General features: G+C 38.8%; 1 protein-coding gene across 2 annotated transcripts in view; it reads right to left on the reverse strand.

Moving 5' to 3' along the window:
• The window catches only part of znf652 (zinc finger protein 652), a 33,125-nt gene extending 15,973 nt beyond the window's left edge, over positions 1 to 17,152 (reverse strand). The window contains exons 1-2 of one of the 2 annotated variants that reach the window (XM_073833342.1): positions 16,557 to 17,152; positions 1,854 to 2,125 (exon numbers count right to left, since the gene is read on the reverse strand). The gene's annotated coding sequence lies outside the window, so the exon portion shown is untranslated. Of the gene's footprint in view, positions 1 to 1,849; positions 2,126 to 16,556 lie in introns of both variants that reach the window. The other variant, XM_073833343.1, reaches the window with a different exon arrangement.
• Between the last annotated feature and the right edge of the window lie 5,603 nt (positions 17,153 to 22,755).

Raw genomic sequence — 22,755 nt, forward strand, 5'->3', positions numbered from 1 at the left:
TACAAAGATACACACGGGAGCGTTTGAAAGCCATGTCTTGTTTACAACAAGCGCGTGAACACAATGGTCATCAGAGGGGTTTAAGAAGCTGCTCATCAACAGTGCTCAAAATCATAGTGGGAAATACTGATATAAGTCACAATTTTTAAATTTCAGTTTTCACTTTTGACAACATTAGCTTGATGTTTTGCATTAATGAGTAGTTCACTTCCATAACAAAAATGTACAGATCATGTACTCACCACATTGTTATCCAAGATGTTTGTGTCTTTCTTTCGTCGTAAAGAAATTATGTTTTTTGAGGAAAACATTATAGGAATTATCTCCATATAGTGAAATTCTATGGTGCCCGCGAGTTTGAACGTCCAATCTGAAGTTTAAATGAAGCTTCAAAGGGCTCTAAACGATCCCAGACAAGGAACAAGGATCTTCACCCAGATTACACTGAGTACGTATGTACATGGCAGAACTAGACAAGACAAGCATTTGAGGTTAAAAAGCATATAGAATGAAATTTTTGTTTCAGAAAATGGCCGATTGTTTCGCTAGATAAGACTCTTATTCCTCGGCTGGGATCGTTTAGAGCTCTTTGAAGCTACATTTAAACTGTTCAAACTCGCAAGCACCGCTGAAGTCCACTATATGGAGAAAATTACTGAAATGTTTTCCACAAAAAACAATTTCTTTACGACTGAAGAAAGACATGAACATCTTGGATGACAAGGGGGTGAGTACATTATCTGTACATTTTTGTTCTGGAAGTCCTGCAATCTGGCAACCGTGCACTCGCACTTGCGGAAGTGCCGAATGATCTGAAAACACTGACAAACAGGTAAGCTGGAGTTTAGAGATCTCCATGTGAGATGTTCATATTCATCTTAAATGAAAGTGTCATTCAGGTTGTTGAATAAATCTACTTATTACACGGCTCTTTGGAATGCTTGATTCTGATTGGTCAGTTGAGACATTTGCAGGTTCGTTCTTTTCAAATAATCACCGCTCCAAAGTAATAACGCATAGCCGGTACTACTATGTTTAAAATCCCTCCGTGCCAACAAAGATTACCGTTTGGCGCCATCTTGTGACAAACACTGGACAACCACAATTAACAATGGAAAATTTCGACATTAATCTATGTAAATTGTCTTACTAACGTACATAGTTTGAATGTACGTGGTCGAGTCACGTGGTACTATATCGCTCCGCGGAAGGATAAAAATGTTAATTTAAAACAAATATGCCAATAAACGGTTTCAAATTCATATTCATGCCCAGTTTTCTTCCTTATGTGGCAAGTAGCCGTGTAATAAGCGGGATAATGTACAGGCAGCCGGTAGTTATCGCGAAATAAGCCCCTTCAGTGTGATACAAGATCCTGATCACACTGTCGGGGCTTATTTCTGCGATAACTACCGGCTGCCTGTACATTATCCCTTACTTACCCAACTGCTGTAACATTGTTGCAATTTGGAATTACTATAATTTCACTGTTACAATATTTTTTGTTTTACCAGTTTTCATAATGTAGACAGAGAGAACATGTCTTTGATATTAATTTATATTTTGCATAGCCTATAATAAATCAGTGCACTAGATGAGGTAAATAAACCATGTGCATGAGTTGACATTCTATTGATTTGTGCCAACTGGAGAAAGTGCAATACCCGAAATGCAAAAAAAAAAATTTCAAATATCAACAATCACTGCATTATAATTTTGTGCAAAATAATCATTTTGATCAGTTTTTAACACTATTTTTGTCTCCAAATTGTACAGCCCTAAAAGCAAGCACAGCAAATCTTTCCCCAACTCATGTACAGTAGTCTTAAAATGTTTAATCTCAAAGTACTCACATGAAATCTGTCTCACAGTGCAACTACAAGCACATATTTCATCCCGGTCCAAATGAAACTCGTCTTGGCTTTAGATCCAAACTTCAGTCTCTCAACTGCATCTCGGTTTCACTTGGAAAGACAATAACGGCACCTCATCTGCTGATTCAGACGCAAAAGCCGCCTCCTCTCTGTCAGTGATGCGGCGGCGTCTTCGCACCGTTGAACTCAGCGCTTAGATCTCGCAGTCATTACCAGCTGCTCCGAATCAGCACCCTGCAGCCAGCTGCTACCTGAAAGAGAGCAAGAAACAGTGTGAAGGGTTGCGAAAGGAACGACAGACAATTGAAAGCAATTATGTCAGGTGTCAACTAAGACATCGCATTTTATTCAGTACATCAAAGCGGGTAAATGAACCACAACTACCATTGAAACAAGAGCAGTGTGTCATCAAACGCAGATATTCAAGAATGAGTACAATAGCGCTTTATAACACAACATCTCTGAAATTATAGTCAATGTGGTGACGGTTACCTGGTAAAACCTACTGGTCTTCAAATCAGGTGCCATACATCCTTTATATGTATGTGTGTGTGTTTGTGTGAGAGAGTGAGAAAGCAAGAGAATAAGAGAGGAAAAAGAAAGAGAAACGAAACTTCAGCCTGGTTAAGGTGTAGACATCTAGAATCTCACTACTAATCAGATACACACACCAAACCGCAACCGTTTCGTTTTCTCAGTGTAAGTGTGTGTGAGCAGCTCAAAATTAAACCACAAGAAGTTAGTACAGAAAACACACTCACACAATGGGGAAGAAAAACCTCACATATTATCATAATCTGTAGACATTTTTTGATATTGACAAATATGGGGCAATCTCGCACACTTCATTACTGACACCCAACATGTCACAACAAGCAGCTTGCCAGCATGAGTGTTGCTATGTGGTTGCTGGGCTGATGCTTATTTGCCAAGTAGGCCTGTAGTGATTATTTGATCTGATCATGAATGTTTAACTGCGATTATTGTGCACTTTAAATTCCAGTTTCAGATTGCAATTCAACAGGTAAACAAACACTTAAAGCCTTTCTTTCTGGTGCAGTAGTGCATAAAAGAAGGCACATGTGCATGTTTTAGGACAGAAATATGCTATTATTGCATAAAATAACACTAACAATAAAAATAATAATAATATTAAAATATTAAGTGGATTTAATAGAAACCAAATATATATTTACACTGATAGATCATTTAATATTTCTGTCATGATAACTAACGGAAAAGTTTAGCATGGTAATGGGTATGACAATGTTAATGTATTTTGGTCTGCAAGCAAGCACAGAACTTGCTACTGCCAAAGCATACGGCGATAAAGTGCTGTGAGTATTTAAGAAATACTGCTGCTGCACAAATAGCATAAAATAACCGGTAGCAGATCTATACAGGTGGAGCTGGGGAAGGTGGAGGGTTTCAGAGGAGCTCTAAAAGCGCGCTGCGAAATGCCCAAGTGAATGCTACCCGCCATTTAAATAGCTGCAAGCTCATTGGTTGCAACATGAACCAATCAGCTTGTGCCAAGTCGTATAACATCATCAATTAAGTTAACAACCTGTCAGTCTGCATTATCTAGAGTTTCATTGTAGAACTGGTTTAATAATTATATATGATTTTTTAGTAACGGTTCTTGTTAATGAAGGACAATTACTATTTCTCTCACATATGTGACCCTGTACAACAAAACCAGTCATATGGGTCAATTATTTTTTTTTTTTTCAAAAATCTGCAATCTGAGGGTGCAAAAACTTTTAAATATTGAGAAAATTGCCTTTAAATTTGTCCAAATGAAGTTCTCAGTAATGCATATTACTTTTCAAAATTTAAGTTTTGATATATTTACAGTAGAAAATTTATAAAGTATCTTCATGGAACATGATCTTTACTGAATATTCTAATGATTTTGGCATATAAGAAAAATCGATCATTTTGACCCATACAATATATTTTTTGGCTATTTCTACAAATACACTTATGCTACTTAAGATACTTTCTTGTAGTCCAAGGTTAGTGACATATGTACACTTTGTTTTGAACGAACCCCTATATTAAATTTAACATACATAATTATTAGTGCTTGGCGATATACCGTTTGAATAGTAAACCGGTTTGAATTACAGACACTGTATGAACTTACGAAAAAAATCCCTGTTAACGGTACACAATTCTGACTAATGTTTGGAGGAATAACTCACAACTAATTTTTTTTTATGACAACATTTGGGATAGTTTGAAGCCGCATTTACACTGCATTTTGGAAGTTTAAACTCGGAGCACTATAGAAGTCCACTATACGGAGAAAAATCCTGAAATGTTTTCCTCAAAAAACTTCTTTAGAACTGAAGAAAGAAAGACAAGAACATCTTGGATGATAAGGGGGTGAGTACATTATCTGTAAATTTTTGCTCTAGAAATTAACTTCTTTGAAAAGCACAGTGCTGCTTGGTTTACAGCGGTAACCAAAAAAATGCTATATTGACGCTGTTTCATAAGCGCCATCTGCTGTCAGAGAGTGAATTTGCACCTTATTCAGCCTGACTGCCGTTGTTTCATTCAGACATGTTTTATGCCGCATAATTTCACAAAGCTAAGGTCAGACCATTCTGTTTTTGCTTAACTTTTTGAAATTATACAATCTATTTTACATCAAAAACTGTTCAATGTTTGTTTTGATTGTGATTAAAATGCAGTGTTTTTTCCGCCAATAATTAAACAAAACGTGTAAAAAGACAAACCTACATTCATTCAACTAACTGTTTGAGCATTTGTCTTTGATCTGTATTGCATTCACTCAACAGAGAAACAGATTCAACCGAAAATTCAGACAGTTACACACTCATGAACCAAAACGAGACCACAAGTTTCAGTGTGAGTGATTTGAAACGGGTGCGGGGAGGCAGTGTGTGCGCTCAAGGAATGATCTTCCCCAATCAATGGCTCCTTTATATGCCAATACCTGACAATAAATCAAGTGATCAGAAATCCGAGTGACCCCGTCAACTCACCCAGATCAACACAAGACCCCACCTTACATGCTGAGTCATCACGATCAAAAACAACACCACCTAAACGGCAGCCACAAACAGGAAAAATAGCTCTGTTTTTGTGCTCCACTCTTAACGGCCTTAACCTTGACTTCCTGGCTCTATGTGAACATCTCTGTAGTGTTCAAGTATGTATGCCAGTCATCGTCTGCGTGAGCTGAACAAATGTTTCTGTGAAACGTACATGGCTCTTCCAAACAATACTGCATTGTAAAGCACTGACTGTGCACAACATGCATTATATGATAAAATCGAAAGCCTTGTGACTACCAAGATAATTACCGTCTAGTCGGATTGCTGCATGCCACATCTGTGAAGACACAAGCGTGACTCACATTAACCAACCTCTTTAAGCCATGGTAGGAGGGGTATACCTACATTTTTTTTTTTTCAAAGAATTTCGCTTTCAAGTCAGCTACAAGGTTTTTTTGTAAAATATGTCTGAAACCTACACAGTTGCAAATGTCACATTTTGTATTGAAAAAGTTAGACACATTCAAGGATCGCAAACCTTTTGACTCAAAGTGTGTGTGAACATCTAGAAAAGCAGAAAAGGTGTCTGACACAATGTACACATACATATACGGTGCGCTATACTGTGAATGTATGCAGTGTTTGAAAGGTCAGGACTATCATGTGTCTGAGGGCGGGGAAGCGATGTTTGAATGATGAAAAGCGAAAAAAAGAAACAGTTAGGCCAGTTAAAACAGAAATGAAATCAGAAGAGAAAGTGTGTAACGTTTTAACGTATACAGTTCACCTTTGAGTCACCTTTAGGACTGATGAGCCTATGAGAAATTTCTTGAGAAAAATGTAAATTCTGTCATGCTTAACCTGTGTTAATGTTTAAACTATTTTTACATAAAATGAAATATACAAATGTCAAATGTCATTTTGGACCCCATTGATTTTCAATAAACAGACAAAAAAAAAAAAAAACAGATATTTTTTAAAATAACTTTATGTGCCACAAAAGTAAGTCAGTCACACAGGTTTGAACAACAACATTTAAAAATGAAAATTCTATCATTATTTACTCACCCTCATGTCGTTCCAAAACCAAGACCTTCATTCATCTTCAGGACACAAATGAAGATATTTCTGAAATCCGAGAGCTTTCTGACCCTTCATAGACAGCAACGCAACTACCACGTTCAAAACCCAGAAAAGTAATGACATTGTTAAAATAGTCCATGTGACATCAGTGTTTCAACCGCAATGTTATGAAGCTACGAGAATACTTTGTGCACAAAGAAAACTAAAATAACGACTTTATTTAAAAATTTCTGTGTTAAATGTGTTCACAAGAGTACCACAAAGCTATTTTATCAATGTCCTTACTACCTTTCTGGGCCTTGAATGTGTCAGTTGCGTTGCTGTCTATGCAGGGTCAGAATGCTAATGGATTTCATCAAAAACATCTTCATTTGTGTTCTGAAGATGAACGAAGGTCTTACAGGTTTGGAACAACATAAGAGTTATTAATGAAAGAATTGTCATTTTGGGTAATCTAGCCCTTTAATATCCCTATAACTCCTGAACTTAAGTCTTTTTGATGAATAACCGACATTGGCTCAAAATGTAAATTCACCCCATTTAGTTTCTGAATGCATGTTGTTGATCCTATGGTGTATAAATGATCCATGCACATTTTCTCTTTCAAACTCTGTTTGGACCTTTAATTAGAGATGCACCGATTGCAATTTGCTTGGCCGATTCCGATTTTTCAGTAAGTGTGACCTGCCGATTCCGATTTTTGCTGATTACGATTTTATTTTTTTAAGAACTGTAATGAAAGCATGGGCCTATACAGAAATATTTTCTTTAATTAAATTTATTTTATAATAAAATACATTTTTAATCATTACAGGATCTTCTTACAACAAAATAACTTTAACAACAAAATAAAGTGCTTTGTGCCTTCGAAAAAGGTATAAAATTAGTTCCTTTAACTAATATAGTATAGTTATACTAGCAAACTTTTTTTCCTCAATATATTTTATTTTATAATAAAAGAAATGTATAAACATTACAGCATCTTCTCATATTAAAATAACAAAATAAAGTGTTCTAAAAAAATTTAATATATAAATTATAAAAAAATAAAAAAAATAACAAATTAAAGTGCTCTGAGCCTTGAAAACATACAAAAATCTACTTTTCTTCAATGAATTTTATTTGGAATTTTTTTAAAACATTACAGGATCATCTCACAACAATAACTTTAACAACAAAAAGTGCACTGTGTCTTCAAACATGTAGAAATACCAATGCTAGTACTAAATGCTATTACTTGAGCATTAATGGCAATTTTTTCTTGATAAAGAGAAACATTTCTGCCTTGTCACCAGTTAATCCAGCGGTACTACACTTCGTAACATTCATTCACATATTTGCGCTACGCCACCGCATACAGCGTCTTCATACACAGATGACACAGATTCATGTCGCGCACGCTTTAATTACCTTAAAATGGAACATATACGCTCGCTTCGAACTATTAGTGTGTGAAGAGGCTGTATGCGGTGGCGTAGTGCAAATATGTGAATGAATGAAAGTGTACGTCAACGGATTTCCCCTGCTCAGGGAGTAGGGAGCAATGAACACTGGGCAGGGACCATGTCAATCGGAACACAGTTCATTCACGGAGCTTACTTCTAACGAGTGGGTTATCTGAATCAGGTGTGTTAACTAACAGAGACATGCAAAATATGCAGAGCGGGGGCGCGATCTACCACATGTCCAACCAAGCTAAACAAGCGCGTAGTTCGTGGTTATTCCCTCACGTTGTATTTTGGCCTTATAAATGTTACAAACTGCGAACTTTGTGTCATCTTCACTCACACCAAAGACCTGTTCACACGCGACTGTGAGTGCGCGCGCGTCGCTGTGACGTAATTGCATGCGCCGCTGGCAATAAAGGGAACGGCTAGGAATCGGCAAGAGGAGAAATTGACCGGCCGGTCACCGATCCGGGCCGATCATGCCAAAAATCTGCGATTTCGATCAATCGGTGCATCTCTACCTTTAATCATAATGCCTTAACTCAAACGTCCAGTAAAATTATAGATTTCTCTCTGGCGAAGTATGTCCGACTTCTCCAATCATTTAAACGCCACCACTTTCTTACAATCAACCGCAAGCTCACATTCAGATCTGCCTCCATCCAATCAACAACTGAAGCACAGAATCAAGTTCCTGCCTTGTATTTTATTCATTAATAATTCATAATTCACTTGGATGCATGTCACAATATAGACGAAAAAACCTGTTGGCCATAGTTAAATTAACACATTTAAGTAAAATGAAATAAAACATTACTGGTGTTGATTTTGAGACAAAACAAGGACACTGACATATTTTAAGATCAATCAGTCCAAGTTTCTTTCAATTGAAACATTTTAGTCTAAGACTAGTCTGCGAACCCGGGGACATGACTTTAAAAAGAATCAGTTTATAGGAGTCATTTTTTCATGAATCAGCTGAATGCTTGTTTTTGCATGTAGAAATATTGTATTATTTTGTAGTCTTCATCTCAGTTCATGCAGCAAATAGCTCAGGTATCAATGTCCTCACCTTTAGATTCAGCATAGAAATATATGATTCCTGCCTGTGTTTTGTTCACAGAAACACAATGGAGTAAAACCTCGGAAAATAGAGTTAAAAACAATTCAACTATGTTTAAAGCCTCGCACGTTAACTATTGAGGGTGACGTAATTTGACCGATCACGCAGTTCTCCTGCAGCAGCAGTTTACATTGCCGAAAGGGCCACACATACAAGCATAAACCTACCCACACAAATAAAACCATATACACATAAACAAACGCCCACACGTATACAATTATACACACACACAAACACATACCCACACAGAGACACACACCTCCACCTTTCTTCCTGTGCGCTTTGAAACTTTCTGAGAATTGGAGAGCGCAGTGTATGTGACCACATAATGGGTGCATAAGGGGTCACACATCTCGGAGCACATGCGTTGGAGTCATAGGAAAGTAGCCGACAAATGTAACATATTATACTGTACGCATATTTCAAACTCTGGCCCGGTACACTTTCCATTGTGTGTCAAAAAATACTCTGTTGTGTGTTTTAAATCAGATCGAAGTCGTCGCTTTAAATACCAAACGATGCTCTGCATTCATATTAAACAGGCTTGCAACATTAAAGCTAGTTAGCTTTGTAACTTTTGAATTGAGGACAGCCATCAGAAGGATGCCAGAAATGCAGCATACAGAGGAGCGTGAGAATTTGCAGCACAGCGTCTACAATACATCTGAGAAGGAAATGAAGGAAAAAGCTCTACCTATTTACACAAGTATGCAAGATGCATGTGTTTGCATCTACACATCCGTCTATCTGCATCCACTTACAGGTCTAGAGGTGTGTAGGTTCTCAGGCATTACAGCAGAGTGAAATTCCGTGTGAAAGCGTGATGATAATATCAATAATTTCATTTTTTCTCGCTTCAGTGCAACTGAAGTTTCGCAACGCCTCGGGCCGCTCCTCTCATCATCGTGGCCAAGTAGGTGGACGATAACGATGACTAATCCTGGGCTTCCTTGCACATAAATAAGCAAGCTGCTTTGATGTGGGTGACAATCACACAATCAAAATCTTTACGACTGATGAAATTACTCACTTTAAGCTTTAATACCATGATCATATGGGACTCCAAGGACTGAGGATCAAGAGTATATGCCCCTATCTCACCAAATCCAATCGATCATGATCAAAATTGACTCATTTAATCACCAAAACCACTTTAATCTCTTTAATTGATATTGGAGACAAAATAACCTTTCATGCTCTGATCTTAAAGTGTTAGTTCACCTAAAACTTTTGCAAAGTTGCATTGCTGTATTTACAGGTTCAGAAAGCTCTCAGATTTCATCAAAAATATCTGAATTTGTCTTTTGAAGATGAACGAAGGTCCTACAGGTTTGTAATGACATGAGGGCGAGTAATTAATGACAGAACTTTCATTTTTGAGTAAACTATGGCTTTAAGGTGGATTTAGTACACAGGAAATGTTTTTGAAGCTACAGCCAGGATTGATTTATGCCGGTTTTAATGACTGAAAGCGAAACTAGTACCTAAAAATGCGCCGTTTTTTGCTGTTTAACTTACTCCAACATCTCTTGACCTGCTGCCCTTGTGCAGAACTCCAATAGCAGCAAATCACTGATAATCTGACTAATTATTCAATCAAGAAAGGTCAACCATGACAGTATTGTGAATCCACGATCGTCGGGTTCTTTGAGTGCTGTTATGCAACTGCATTAACCGCAAGCAAGCTGAGTCACTCTATTCCTTTCAGATGCACTTAATCTAGCCCACCAACCGAAGGCCTTTACTTTATACTGGTTACTACAGCAGATGATGAATGGCCCAGGGAGAGCACAGAAAAGATCTCAGAATGGAGTGACATCTTCAAGTCTGAATGAAATGACAATTAACCCTATTAATTATCTAAATGCATGTTATAGATCTAATTGTAATCAATTCATTCATATTTGCCCCTGCAAGATCACATTCATCTGTTTCCATTTTTGAGTGCCACGCCCACATTTCAAAACTCAATCAACAACTGATGTACGAAATGTCTCCGGTTACTGTCGTAACCTTGGTTCCCTAAAAGACGGGAACAAGACATTGCGTCAGAAGCTGACGCATTTGGGGACTCCCTTCCTTCCTAACCTACCTGAAATCTTATTGCACAACGCCAGTGAAGTTGCAACTCTTCACTGGCCAATGCCAGCCAAGACGGCGATTATGGGCAGGGCCTGTGCCGCTATATAATGGGCTGTCTTGGCGGCATAAACTCAGAATCTTCTGACTGAACAGACAGTACAGCAGATCTGAGTGGAGAACATGGCAGCGTACGCAATGTCTTGTTCCCGTCTTTCAGGGAACCGAGGTTACGACAGTAACCGGAGACTTCCCTCTCAAGAACGGTTCACTCGACATTGCGTCAGAAGCTGACGCATTTGGGGACTGTATAGAACAACGCCATGTGAACAGCGAAGAGGAAACTCAGCCTTCTACTTCAGCTGTACTATGCAGAAGAAATAGTGCAATCCCCTCAACCTACCACAGCTATGTGTCACAAGCATGAAACAAAGCCAAGAAGAGTGTGAACGGTAAAGCCGAGCACAATAATAGTAACAATATATACTCAGCGAGCGGCTGCCGCTGGCGCTGGTATCAAGCACATAAGAGTAAATCACGTTAGTCTACATAACGAGAGCTGAGCCATCCAACAGCTCTGTGCCTCGCTTATTATTACTCTGTACCATATAGACAACGGAGGTACAATAGTAGTATAAACGCAGCTCCGTCTATCAACAATAAGGCGAGCATCGCAGACTGGGTACGGCGATGGCTCCACCCCTAAGCTTATACGACCTAGTCGAAACCACCCGTAGAGCCAATCGGCTGATAGTTATAGGTGGAACCGCTGCCTGTTCTCATTGACAGGACTTAAGAGGCCAAAGAGCCTACATCCAACTTGTAAAATCTAGCAAAGGTGTTCTGTGAAGACCATCCAGCTGCCGTGCAGATATCTTTGATAGAAATCCCCTTAGCCCAGGCCCAGGAAGAGGAAATCGCTCTTGTTGAATGGCCTTTGACACCAATAGGGCATTCCTTTCCCTGACTAGCATAAGCCAATGCAATTGCATCGACCACCCAATGTGAAAGCCGCTGTTTGGAGACGGGCCGCCCTTTGGTAGCCCCTCCAAAGCATACAAAAAGTTTCTCAGACTGACGAAAGTGAGCCGAGCGGTCAACGTAAGCGCGCAAAGCCCGCACTGGGCACAGCGCACAATGAGGGGCGGCGTTTGATGCTGCCAGTTCCGGAGCGAAAGCAGGAAGCGTTATCACCTGCGCCCTGAAAGGCGTTGATAACGATTTAGGCACATATCCCGGTTTAGGCTTGAATGTGACGTTGCAATCACTCGGTCCAAACTGCAAGCAGTCAGCACTCACAGAGAGCGCATGCAAATCTCCTATGTGCTTGACTGAAGCCAGGGCAAGCAGTAATGCTGCTTTAAATGACAGCTCTTTTAGACCAACTGACTCAAGCGACTCAAAGGGGGGGCGTGCCAACGCCTCCAGTACCAGAGCCAGATCCCAAGGTGGCACGGTGGGAGGACGAGGGGGTCTTAACCGCCTCACGTCCCTCAAGAATCTGGTTACCAGATCGTGCTTACCCACTGATTGCCCAGCGATAGTGGCATGAAAAACTGAGATAGCTGCAGAGGGGAGTGAGTCAGAGAGAAGAACAGAGAGCAATGCGCATTCTCCTCCGTCGCAAACAGATCCACCTACGCCTTCCCAAACTGATCCCAGATCAGTTCCACCGCCCTGGGGTTCAGTCTCCATTCCCAGTGAGGGATTCCATTCCTCGACAGCATGGCCGCGCCGCTGTTCAGACAGCCTGGGACATGCGCTGCCCGGACGGAAGGCAGGTGACAATCTGCCCACAGCAAAAGGCGTGCTGCCTGCTCGTGAAGGGCTCTCGAGTGAACCCCACCTTGGCGGTTTATGTATGACACCACTGACATGTTGTCCGTGGCGGTGGTGGGACGATGCCGAGAGAAGTCTCCAAGGGCGACGCTTCTCCTGGACTTAAGTGCCCGCACTGAGAACTCCTCGCAATGCGGGCAGTCCGATCCAGCGAGTGCTGCTTCCGCATGAGCGAGACCCAGGCATATAATGCAGAACTCGTGAGTGTCCAGAGCCTCCATAGGCGTTGAACAAAGTGTGCAAACCTTTGACATGCTGGAACGCCAAGAGGGGAACCCGTCTTCTCGCGTCTTCTCCACAGCTGTCTTCAGTAGATATTTCTTGAAAGAGGAAGATTCTGAGTTTATGCCGCGAAGACAGCGCATTATATAGCGGCACAGGCCCCGCCCATAATCGCCGTCTTGGCTGGCCTTGGCCAGCGAAGAGTTGAACTTCACTGGCATTGTGCAATAATATATGCGAATACAGTTTTTGTTGTTGCTCCGTTGCTCTGTATGCTGTTTGCACGTTGAAATAAAACATTTGCTTGTATTTTTTATGTATCATAGATACTCGTGCATTCTATTTTTAAACAAATTCATTGTTCTAATTTTATCAGTTAACGGTTAATGTTCCAATAACGAGCAGCGGATGTCGGTCAGGAAAATTAACCGAAATGAGCATCCCTAGTAATAACTAACTTCCTCCAATCTGCCATTGGTTGGATAAACAAAGGCCCACCACAAATTCACACCATTGGTCAGAACATTTAAACATAACAATAGTTCCTTTTCACTAATAATGGGCCTTTTCACAAGACTGTGAAAAGTTTTTATATTTTGACTTTGCAAAAAAAAAAGTCTAATGCGGCGTCTATAGGAGGGACGGTAAATGTGACACCATTCTCTCTTCTGGTTGCTGTTATCAGTCTCTCTAAAATTTTTCTCCTTTTTTAAGAAGTCGTAAAAAACATTATTGTGAAGTTTTTCTTTTGCTATTTAAGCAACTGGAAATGCCAAAATTATATTTGTGGTGCTTTCCCATTGAAAGTTAACCCAACTATAAAGACTTCCACTGCTGAGAAACCTGGAAATGTGGTTCATTAGTTGATTTTGTATTTCTATGCATAGGAGAACTTCTTACGAAAACAGCACACACATGAATTTGTAGTTATCTAAATGAGTCACTGCATGCCCATGGTTAGTTTTTATTTATTTATTTTTTTGCATAAAATACACCTAAACCAGCGCCATGTAAGGGCTTTCTGCACAATCTTCACTTTATAGCCTTTTGTCACTCTCAGAAAACATACTAGTATTGTTACACACATAAACTTCACGGCTGGAACTAAAACAAAGCTTTCCAATCATTGTTAAATACATTTGTGATGAAATATATATGAAATGTCATCATATGTGATTTACATTTTTTTGTAAGTTAAAAAAATGTATTATGAAAACTGTTGTTAAATCATGATTTCTTCATAAAAACATTTGAATCCAGATTTGACATACAACTATATGTATGCACACTGAGTGAATAAAAAACTTTTTGATAGGACTTCATGGATTCAAAGGGACAATTCTGTCATTATTTACTCATTCTCATATCGCTCCAAACCCGTAAGACCTTTGTTCCTCTTCAGAAAAATAAAACTGGTTGTTAAAGTAGTCCATGTGACATCAGTGGTTCAACCATAATGTAATGAAGCTACGGGGGAACTTTTTGTGTGCAAACAAAACAAAAGTAACAATATTCTTTAGTTGTGGTACTCTTGGTAATGGCGACAGACTGTCCCAGGTGAATAGATGTGAAGTGAAAAGAAGTTGAATAATGTTGTTATTTTTGTTTTCTTTGAGGTCACATGGACTAGTTTATAATGACACTACTTTTTGGTGCCTTGACTGTGGTACCCTTTGGACCATTGCTGTCTAAGCAGGGTCAGAAAGCTCTCGGATTTCATCAAAAACATTTTAATTTCTGTTCTAAAGATGACTGAAGGTTTGGAATGACATGGTTATTGATAGAATTTTTATTTTTGCTTGAACTATCGCTTTAACACTATACACTTATTTACAGTTAACTCTGCATACTAAGCTGGAACAAAAGAAAGTATTTTAACAAAAAAGGCACACTTCACTTTTAACAAGTTCAGGTTTTTTCACAGCAGGAGAGCATCATCACAGATGCACCAAAGACTCAGGTGCTTTGAAGCATAAAATGCTAACAGTCTAAAAAATGTTCTATAAACTGCAGGTCTTTTTGATCATATCAATTTAAAAAGAGCTTAATATACAAAATCTTTCATTACAGAGAGGATCCGTGCAGTTCCAATTATCTATCTATATAAAATCATTTCAGTGGCAGATGGGCCCTGAATAAAATATTCCCATGATACTCACACATTGCAACCTGAAGGTGTCAATGACGTAACCCTGGACCACAAAACTTTAAGCAGCTTAAGTAGCACAGGTATTTTTGTAGCAATAGCCAATAATACTTTGTATGGGTCAGAATGCTAATTCTTTTTACCAAAAAATTGTAGGAGGTTAAAAAAAATATGTTACAGGAAGATATTTTGTACATTTTCTACCTTAAATATATCTTCTTTTTTTATTAGTATTATGCATGGCTACGAACTTAATTTGGACAACTTTAAAAGCGGTTTTCTCAATATTTAGATTTTTTTGCACCCTCAAGATTTCAGATTTTTAGTTTTATCTAGACCAAATATTCTCCTACCCTAACAAACCACACATCAATGGAAAGCTTATTTATTCAGCTTTCAGATGATGTTTAAAGCTCAATTTAAAAGAAAAATTGACTGGTTTTGTGGTCCAGGGTCACATATGCTATAAAGACAACAGCATTAAAATGTTTAGCAGATAGAGTTGATGTCTTATACTTGTTAAACACGTGATATTTCTGACTTAAATGCTTCTTCAGACAAACACAGATCTTTCTGAAACAGCTTGATTTGTGGGTGTCATAGAACATTGCGAATTACAGAAGCTCTGGAGAAAATCTCTTTTCCCATTAAGTTGGTGAGACTTCATACCAGTCTGTGAACTGGATGAAAAGAAAGCGGGGAAACGTGATAAAATAATGAGCTAGTCAAAGCTTTCTGGCTTGTCAGGCACACCAATGCATCACGACTGTTCCAGACTACGTCTCACAAAGAAAGAGACTAAAATAATGTTAATAAAAAGGCTGAAAACAAGCAAAGCAAAATTCATTCGCCCCCTACTCCTAAAATCAGCGCTAGCTGCTCGAGCTAACGCCGCAGTTTGAGAAGGGCCTAGCCCGCGCATCCACAACACACCTCCAAACTCCATCACGTCCACCCCAAAAAATGAGGATAAATACTGGCATACAGCGCAGCTGGGCCAGCACATACTGTCAGGACGGTTAGAAAAGCACTAAAGGGTGTGCGGCAACTCACTGGCGAAGAGTAACTTTTTTGGGAAAGCGACGCAAAGAAAGGGTTAAACCGAAGGAAACATTGGTTGGTCGGGACGGCAGGCGTGCAGGCCGTTCGGCTAGCAGAGCTAACATCCCGAGTGCACGTTCATACAGCTGCATGCAATGGACTCCAGCTTCAGCAAAAAAAGTTAAATGCGACCGCAAAACCCCCAAATCGAGGTGATTTTAATCAACATGCTTTGCAAAGCGCGTACAGCGACAATAAGGCTATTTAACCCTATGGCTCATAGCAAGCTAACATCCTCGTCGTGGACGACTTTCACTTCTTACACCCCCTAAACCGCCCAGATTTATACTCCTTCAGAGGTTTTTCTCTTTCATATTGACAAGCCTTCGCGGTCAGCGAGTTGGCCGTTGCAGGAGACTCTCAATGCGCTTGTATGCAAACCAGCAGTATGTAAGAAAAAACAATATCAATTTTCGATTCCTGCTCTTTCCGAACAAAACCCTGCAGATCGGCCGGTGAAAATAAGTCATGTCGTGCATTGCTTGTCACAGTAACAGCATCATACCTTGACAGATGTTTGAGGGATGGTTTCTATGCATGCGGCGAACAACTGTCATAGCTGTATATATATGCAAAAGCAGAAATTAACTTGTTGTAGCAAAGACTACTCACCCGAGACGCGAGCGCCCTCTCCCTCATTCCGTCCCTCAAGTTGTGTAGCGATCCGATAAAACACAAATCTACCGAAAAAACGACTTGCTTCACATATACTATTTCTCGGCGGGTATCTTGAGTTTTCGCGAACAGCGTGCAGTCGCATGCACTCGCGGGCAAACTATCGCAAATCGCTCTGGTTTGCTTCTAGAGTGTCCGAGCCCACCGCTGTTCTGCTTTACAAGCCATCGCTACGTGGCTGGCCTAGGTCTCTCGCATCAGCCATCCTCCGAGTTCATCCGAGGCGCTCGTTCCGCGGCTGTCTGCACTGGAGAAAGCGCGCGTGGCGTCGGTTTTTTTCTTTTTTTTCTTCCCGTCCTCAAAGAGCGAGACCAGACAGCTTTCAGTGCGCGCGCCCGTCTTCCTCCCTGCGGCGAACCACCTCGACAAAAGTGACTTTTTCACTTGATGGACCGTTTGCTGAACGAAATGAGAAACTGCAGCTGCCAGATTAACATTGTGAGAAAGCACTGACAATTTTAAGAGCTTTGTTTTCTTCACCACCATCATCGGTCCAAGCCTAATGTGAACTGAGAACTGTCAGTTGTGCACTCTTACACAACTAAAGTTATTTACTAGCATTTATGCTACTACGACGAGCCTTTCCAGTGTATAAAAGGTTCTTCATAAGGGGAGAACACACTTTAGGTTATTAAAACTTTCTTTGCACCAATAAAAAATGGTTCTTTTAACTGTTCTCTGAAGGCTTCTTTGGGGAACCAAATATCAATTTTCTGTGGCACTGCTGTGAAAACTTAGAATTGTTTAGAAACCATTCTTTTAAAAGGTAAGTTAACCCACAAATGAAATTCTGTCATTAATTACTCACCCTTGTGTCCTCGTGTCTTCCAAACCCAAGACCTTCGTTCATCTTCAGAACACAAATTAAGATATTTTTGGATGAAATCCGAGAGCTTACTGAGCCTGCATAGACAGCAATGAAACTGCCACGTTCAAGACCCAGAAAGGTAGTAAGGACATTGATAAAGAAGTCTGTGTGACATCAGTGTTTCAACCATAATGCAACTACGAGAACTGCTTTTGTGTGCAAAGAAAACAAAACAATTAAAGCTGCTCCCTTGCACACAGGCTCACTGCCAGTGTTTTTAGGAAAACAGCGAATGGTGGGCAATATGCTTTTAAAGTAATAAATGCAGGAGGAATATGTCAAAGTCATTTATATGTCCCAAGCTTCCTGCTGCCAGCTGGTGGCTCTATAAATTTTAACTGAATATTGGCATGTAGATGTCTTTAGACCAGAAGTTTTAGTAAACTAGTGAAGTTTAGTGCAGACTAATGTTTGTGTAAAACATGATATATCCTGTTACCAACAGGTGGCGCTATGATTATAACTGAATATTGGCATGTAGATGTCTTCAGGCCAAGACTCTTTCCAAACCTGTGAAAGTTGATCCAGACCAGTAGGTGGCGCTATAATTATAACAGGATATTGGCCTTTGGATGTGTTGAGGCCAAAACTCTTATCGAATGTGTAACGTTTGGGGCAGATCAGACAACAACAACTTCCTATTTCATGGCAAAAATTTGTCAGGCTGCCTGGGACAAGCCCTTTTAACGAAAACTCAAGATCTTCGCAATTTAACATCACAAAGACTGTTAGATTAGACTGACCAAATATAATGTTGATGTCATTAAATCTCTGGGAGGAGTTCATTAGAGTGTCAAAACATGACACTTCCTGTTTCCAGCAGGTGGCACTATGACTATAACTGAATATGGTCATATAGATCTCTTCAGGTCATGAGTCTTTTCAAACGTGACGTTTGATGCAGATCGGACATTGTGTGGCTGACTTACAACAACTTCTTTTCCCATGGCGAAACATTTAAATTTGTCAGGCCGCCATGGACACGCCTTATAACAAAAACTCACGATCTTCGCAATTTAACATCGCAAAGACTGTTAGATTAGACTGGCCAAAAATAATGTTGATGTCTATAATTTAAAGAGGAGTTCCTTAAAGCATCAAAAAATGACACTTCCTGTTCCCAGCAGGTGGCCCTATGACTACCACTGAATGTGGGCATGTAGATGTCTTCAGGTCATGAGTCTTGTCAAACATGCAAAGTTTGGGGCTGATCGGACACTGTGTGCCTGAGTTTTAACAAATTCCTGTTTCATGGCGAAACATCATCAAACTTTGTCAGGCCGCCACAGAGACGCCCTTCAACGAAAACTTAAGATCTTCGCAATTTAATATTGCAAAGACCTTTAGATTAGACTGACCAAATATATAGTTGATGGCATTAAATCTCTCTGAGAAGTTCAAAGCATCAGGAGGAGCATTTAAACATGACACTTCCTGTTTCCCGTATGTGGCGCTACAACTGAAAATGGGTTGTGGCTAGAGGGGATACAGCTCAGACCGGAAACTAATGATGAAATGAAGTGTTACACCTATTAGGTTGTGTTTTATTAACGTCTACACCTACCCCAACCCTAAACTTAGCTCTTACTATAATACAAAAAAGTATTATTGTTGAACAATGTGGCAAAAATAACGTTAGATTGATGTGCGCATGCCCAGTAGCCAGAGCTGTCTCCCTTCGAGACTTCACCCTGAAAATGGGCATGTAAATGTCTTCAGGACAGTAGTCTTATCAAACATGTGAAGTTTGGGGCAGATTGGAGATTGTATGGCTGACTTACAACAGCTTCTTTTTCCATGGTGAAATATCGAAATTTGTCAGGACACCTGATATGGACACACCCTTTAACGAAAACTTAAGATATTTGATTGGCTAAACAGCATCTAAAAGCTGATTAAGTATAAAATGTCTGTGGTTCACAGCTTTCCAGACCAGAGGAAAACTGGCTTTTTAAAAATCTTTCTTTTTCACTTTCCACCAAAGACAGCAATGTTTTTAGCAATGATGTGACATAAAGAGTAAAGGATGAACATTTAGTGTGTAACAGTTTGGTTACACTTCTGTTTTGCTTCTGTCATTAATTGATCACCAAATCTTATTGGGACAGTTCACCAGTGTTTGCGGTAACACAAGTTACATAATATTACTTTTTCCAAGTAACTAGAAAAGTAAAGAATTACTTTTTAATTGACAAGAAAATATCTGAGTTACTTTGTCAAATAAGTAACACCAGTTACTTTTTCCCCCCAATTATTGATAAAAAGCTCTCCTGTCCCCATGTTGAGAGAAATTGTGAGAAAGATGTTACTTTAGTTCTAGAATAAATGTGAACATGCATTATTTCATCTCACTCACTTTAATAACAGATACAGTATTCCTCAAAATGAATAAAAACAGTGAAATTCAACGCAAACCTGCAATAGTTAAATACGTTAAAAAATACAAATATCCTTTATGTATTCAATCCCATTTTATGAACCGATATCTTTGCTTGCCAACAATCGATGATCCAATTCATCCATACTAATAAGCAAAAATGACTCAAGATTTTTTTATTGCTGAAGAATTGACATTTTTTCTTCTGCGGTCTACTCTACAGACGTGAATTTACTTTTCTCTAAGCCTTAGCTTTTGGTGTAAAAAGGCTTTTACATTTGCCAAAAATAGAACTTTTTATATTAAAAACAAACAAGCAGTAATGTAACACATTACTTTCCATAAAAAGTAACTAAGTAATGTAATTACTTTTTTTAGGAGTAACTCAATATTGTAATGCATTACTTTTAAAAGTAACTTTCCCCAACACTGACAGTTCACCCAAAAATGAAAATGTTGTCATTATTTACTCAGCCTCATGCTAAACCACAAGACCTCCGTTCATCTTTAAAACACTAATGATCTCTATCTCTATCTCTATCTCTAATCACTAACAATCTCTTTATGAACTTTTTGAAGCATCATTTTGGAAATAATTTTCAACGGAGAGTCAGATATTGCTCAAGTTTATTACAAATATTCAGAATTTAAATTTTTGGGTGAATTACCAACTGTTTAAAGAAAGTAACATGTTTCCCATTTGTAATAATGACTTCACATGCCCTAATCTCATAAATACAATCATTTCAGCATGACATAACTCACATAAACTCTTCCAGACTTTTAGCCAAGCCAGTTTATAAGCAGAAGCACATTCATTATGCTGTAGTAGTGAATATCCACATGGCTATTATTACCTGTGGCACAAAGCCGTTCCGATATTCAGTATTCAGTGATTGCACTCGGTGATGTTACTTAAATGTCAAATTCAAATGTTCTGTGGGTGTGTTTGGCATTCTCTGGCTGCTTGACTAGCATTTGCTGTACTTACACCTGTCCAGTGATGACACACGATGACCTCGGCTAAACCATTAAAATGATCGCCTATTTTCATCTGCTTTCTTTCCATAGCGATGACTGACAAACAGGTCTGAGAGAACAGCTGCTGTTTTAATTCATATCACCACACTGATTAAGAGATTTTAAAACACTATTTACTCTGAGACGTGAGGGTATCAATATCATTTTAATTCTCTGAATAGTGTCGTCTGGTTGGTATAAAGCAAGTTTATACCAATTTAATTTAACAACAGTGCATTGTAAGGCTTAGGCTTTACAATACTGTAGAGTTTATTCAATCTCCAAATTATTTGGCACGTTGTAGATAAACAGTTGTCTTGTAGGAGCCCACAAAAGTGTTTTGAGCAAGTGTAAAAAACAGGAAAGAAACATCAACATCCTGTGTGTGAAGGCTGTTCTGTCTGTGAAGTCAAAAATAGTAAATACTACGATTTCCACACTTAACTTCTCTATTCAATATGCTTCTCTCTCATGCAGTAAAGGTAATGTCTAGTGTAAAGCTCTCTTGAGATTAATTTACAACGGAAGTTTGCATGGTCATATCTTTGTTTAAGCCAAAAGCTTCTTCTAATCAATTGCAAGCATCTTTTTATGTATAAAGGATTAGTTCACTTCCATAATATAAATTTCCTGATAATTTACTCACCCCCATGTCATCCAAGATGTTCGTGTCTTTCTTTCTTCAGTCGAAAAGGAATTAAGTTTTTTTTTTTTTTTTTTTTTTGAGGAAAACATTACAGGACTTTTTCACCAACGAACTGAAGGTCCAAACTGCAGTTTTAATGCTGCTTCAAAAGGCTCTACACGATCCCAGCAGAGGAATAAGGGTCTTATCTAGCAAAATGATGGTCATTTTCCAAAAATAAAATAAAATAATAATAATAATTGTAAAAAAGTATTTTTTTAACGACAAATGCTCCTCTTGCACTAGTTCGACCTCATGCATGCGTTAAGTAGGCGACACAGTTTTTACAAAGCAAACGTGCAAAGAAAGTTATATGCCATTTACAAAAAAAAAAAAAGATGTTGGACGATTTTTAAGTTGGAGGAGAAAATGAGATGGAGTATTTTATCCTATCTTACATTTTTGTACACAGACGAAGAACTAACCACATCTGACCTTTCCAACATGATTCCTACACAATGTATTTGGTTAAAAACTATATAAATTTTTATTTTTGTAATTTTTTTTTTTAGAAAATGTCGGATTGTTTCGCTAGATAAAACCCTAATTCCGCAACTGGGATTGTGTAGAGCCCTTTGAAGCTGCATGGAAACTACAATTTGGATATTCAATCCACTGATCCCTTTTAAAGTCCACTATATAGACAAAAATTCTGGAATGTTTTCCTCAAAAACCTTATTTCTTTTCGACTGAAGAAAGAAAGACACGAATATCTTGGTTAACATGGGGGTGAGTAAATTATCAGGAATCCTTCAAGTTGCAGGATTTTGGAGTTTCCAGACAAAAAGAAAGTGGAAAATGACAACGACAAGAAGAGGGGATGAGAAAATAACAGATTGTGTGTAACTTGTTTCAAAACATCTGTAAAGAAACCAACTCTCATATTTGGCCTCAAGAATGTGTGTAAAATGAGGCTGTGTGTAAATAAGATACTAAATGAGGTAGATGTTTCCCATTTCCAATAAAAAAAAAAAATCTGTATGCTAGAATTACAATTAATATTTCCAACTAGACACTTGTATTAAACTCAAAATAAACATTTATACATTTTTTAATGCATTTTATGGTCTGTTATATTGGGAATCGATCACGTTACGTATATATTTGTTAGAATTAAGCACTGATGCCCTCTAGTGGACACTAAAATGAATATTCACCTAATTTGAAATGTGCTTCCCAACTAGTG

Source organism: Garra rufa, chromosome 1 (genome assembly GCF_049309525.1).
Source record: "Garra rufa chromosome 1, GarRuf1.0, whole genome shotgun sequence".
Lineage (NCBI taxonomy): Eukaryota > Metazoa > Chordata > Actinopteri > Cypriniformes > Cyprinidae > Garra > Garra rufa.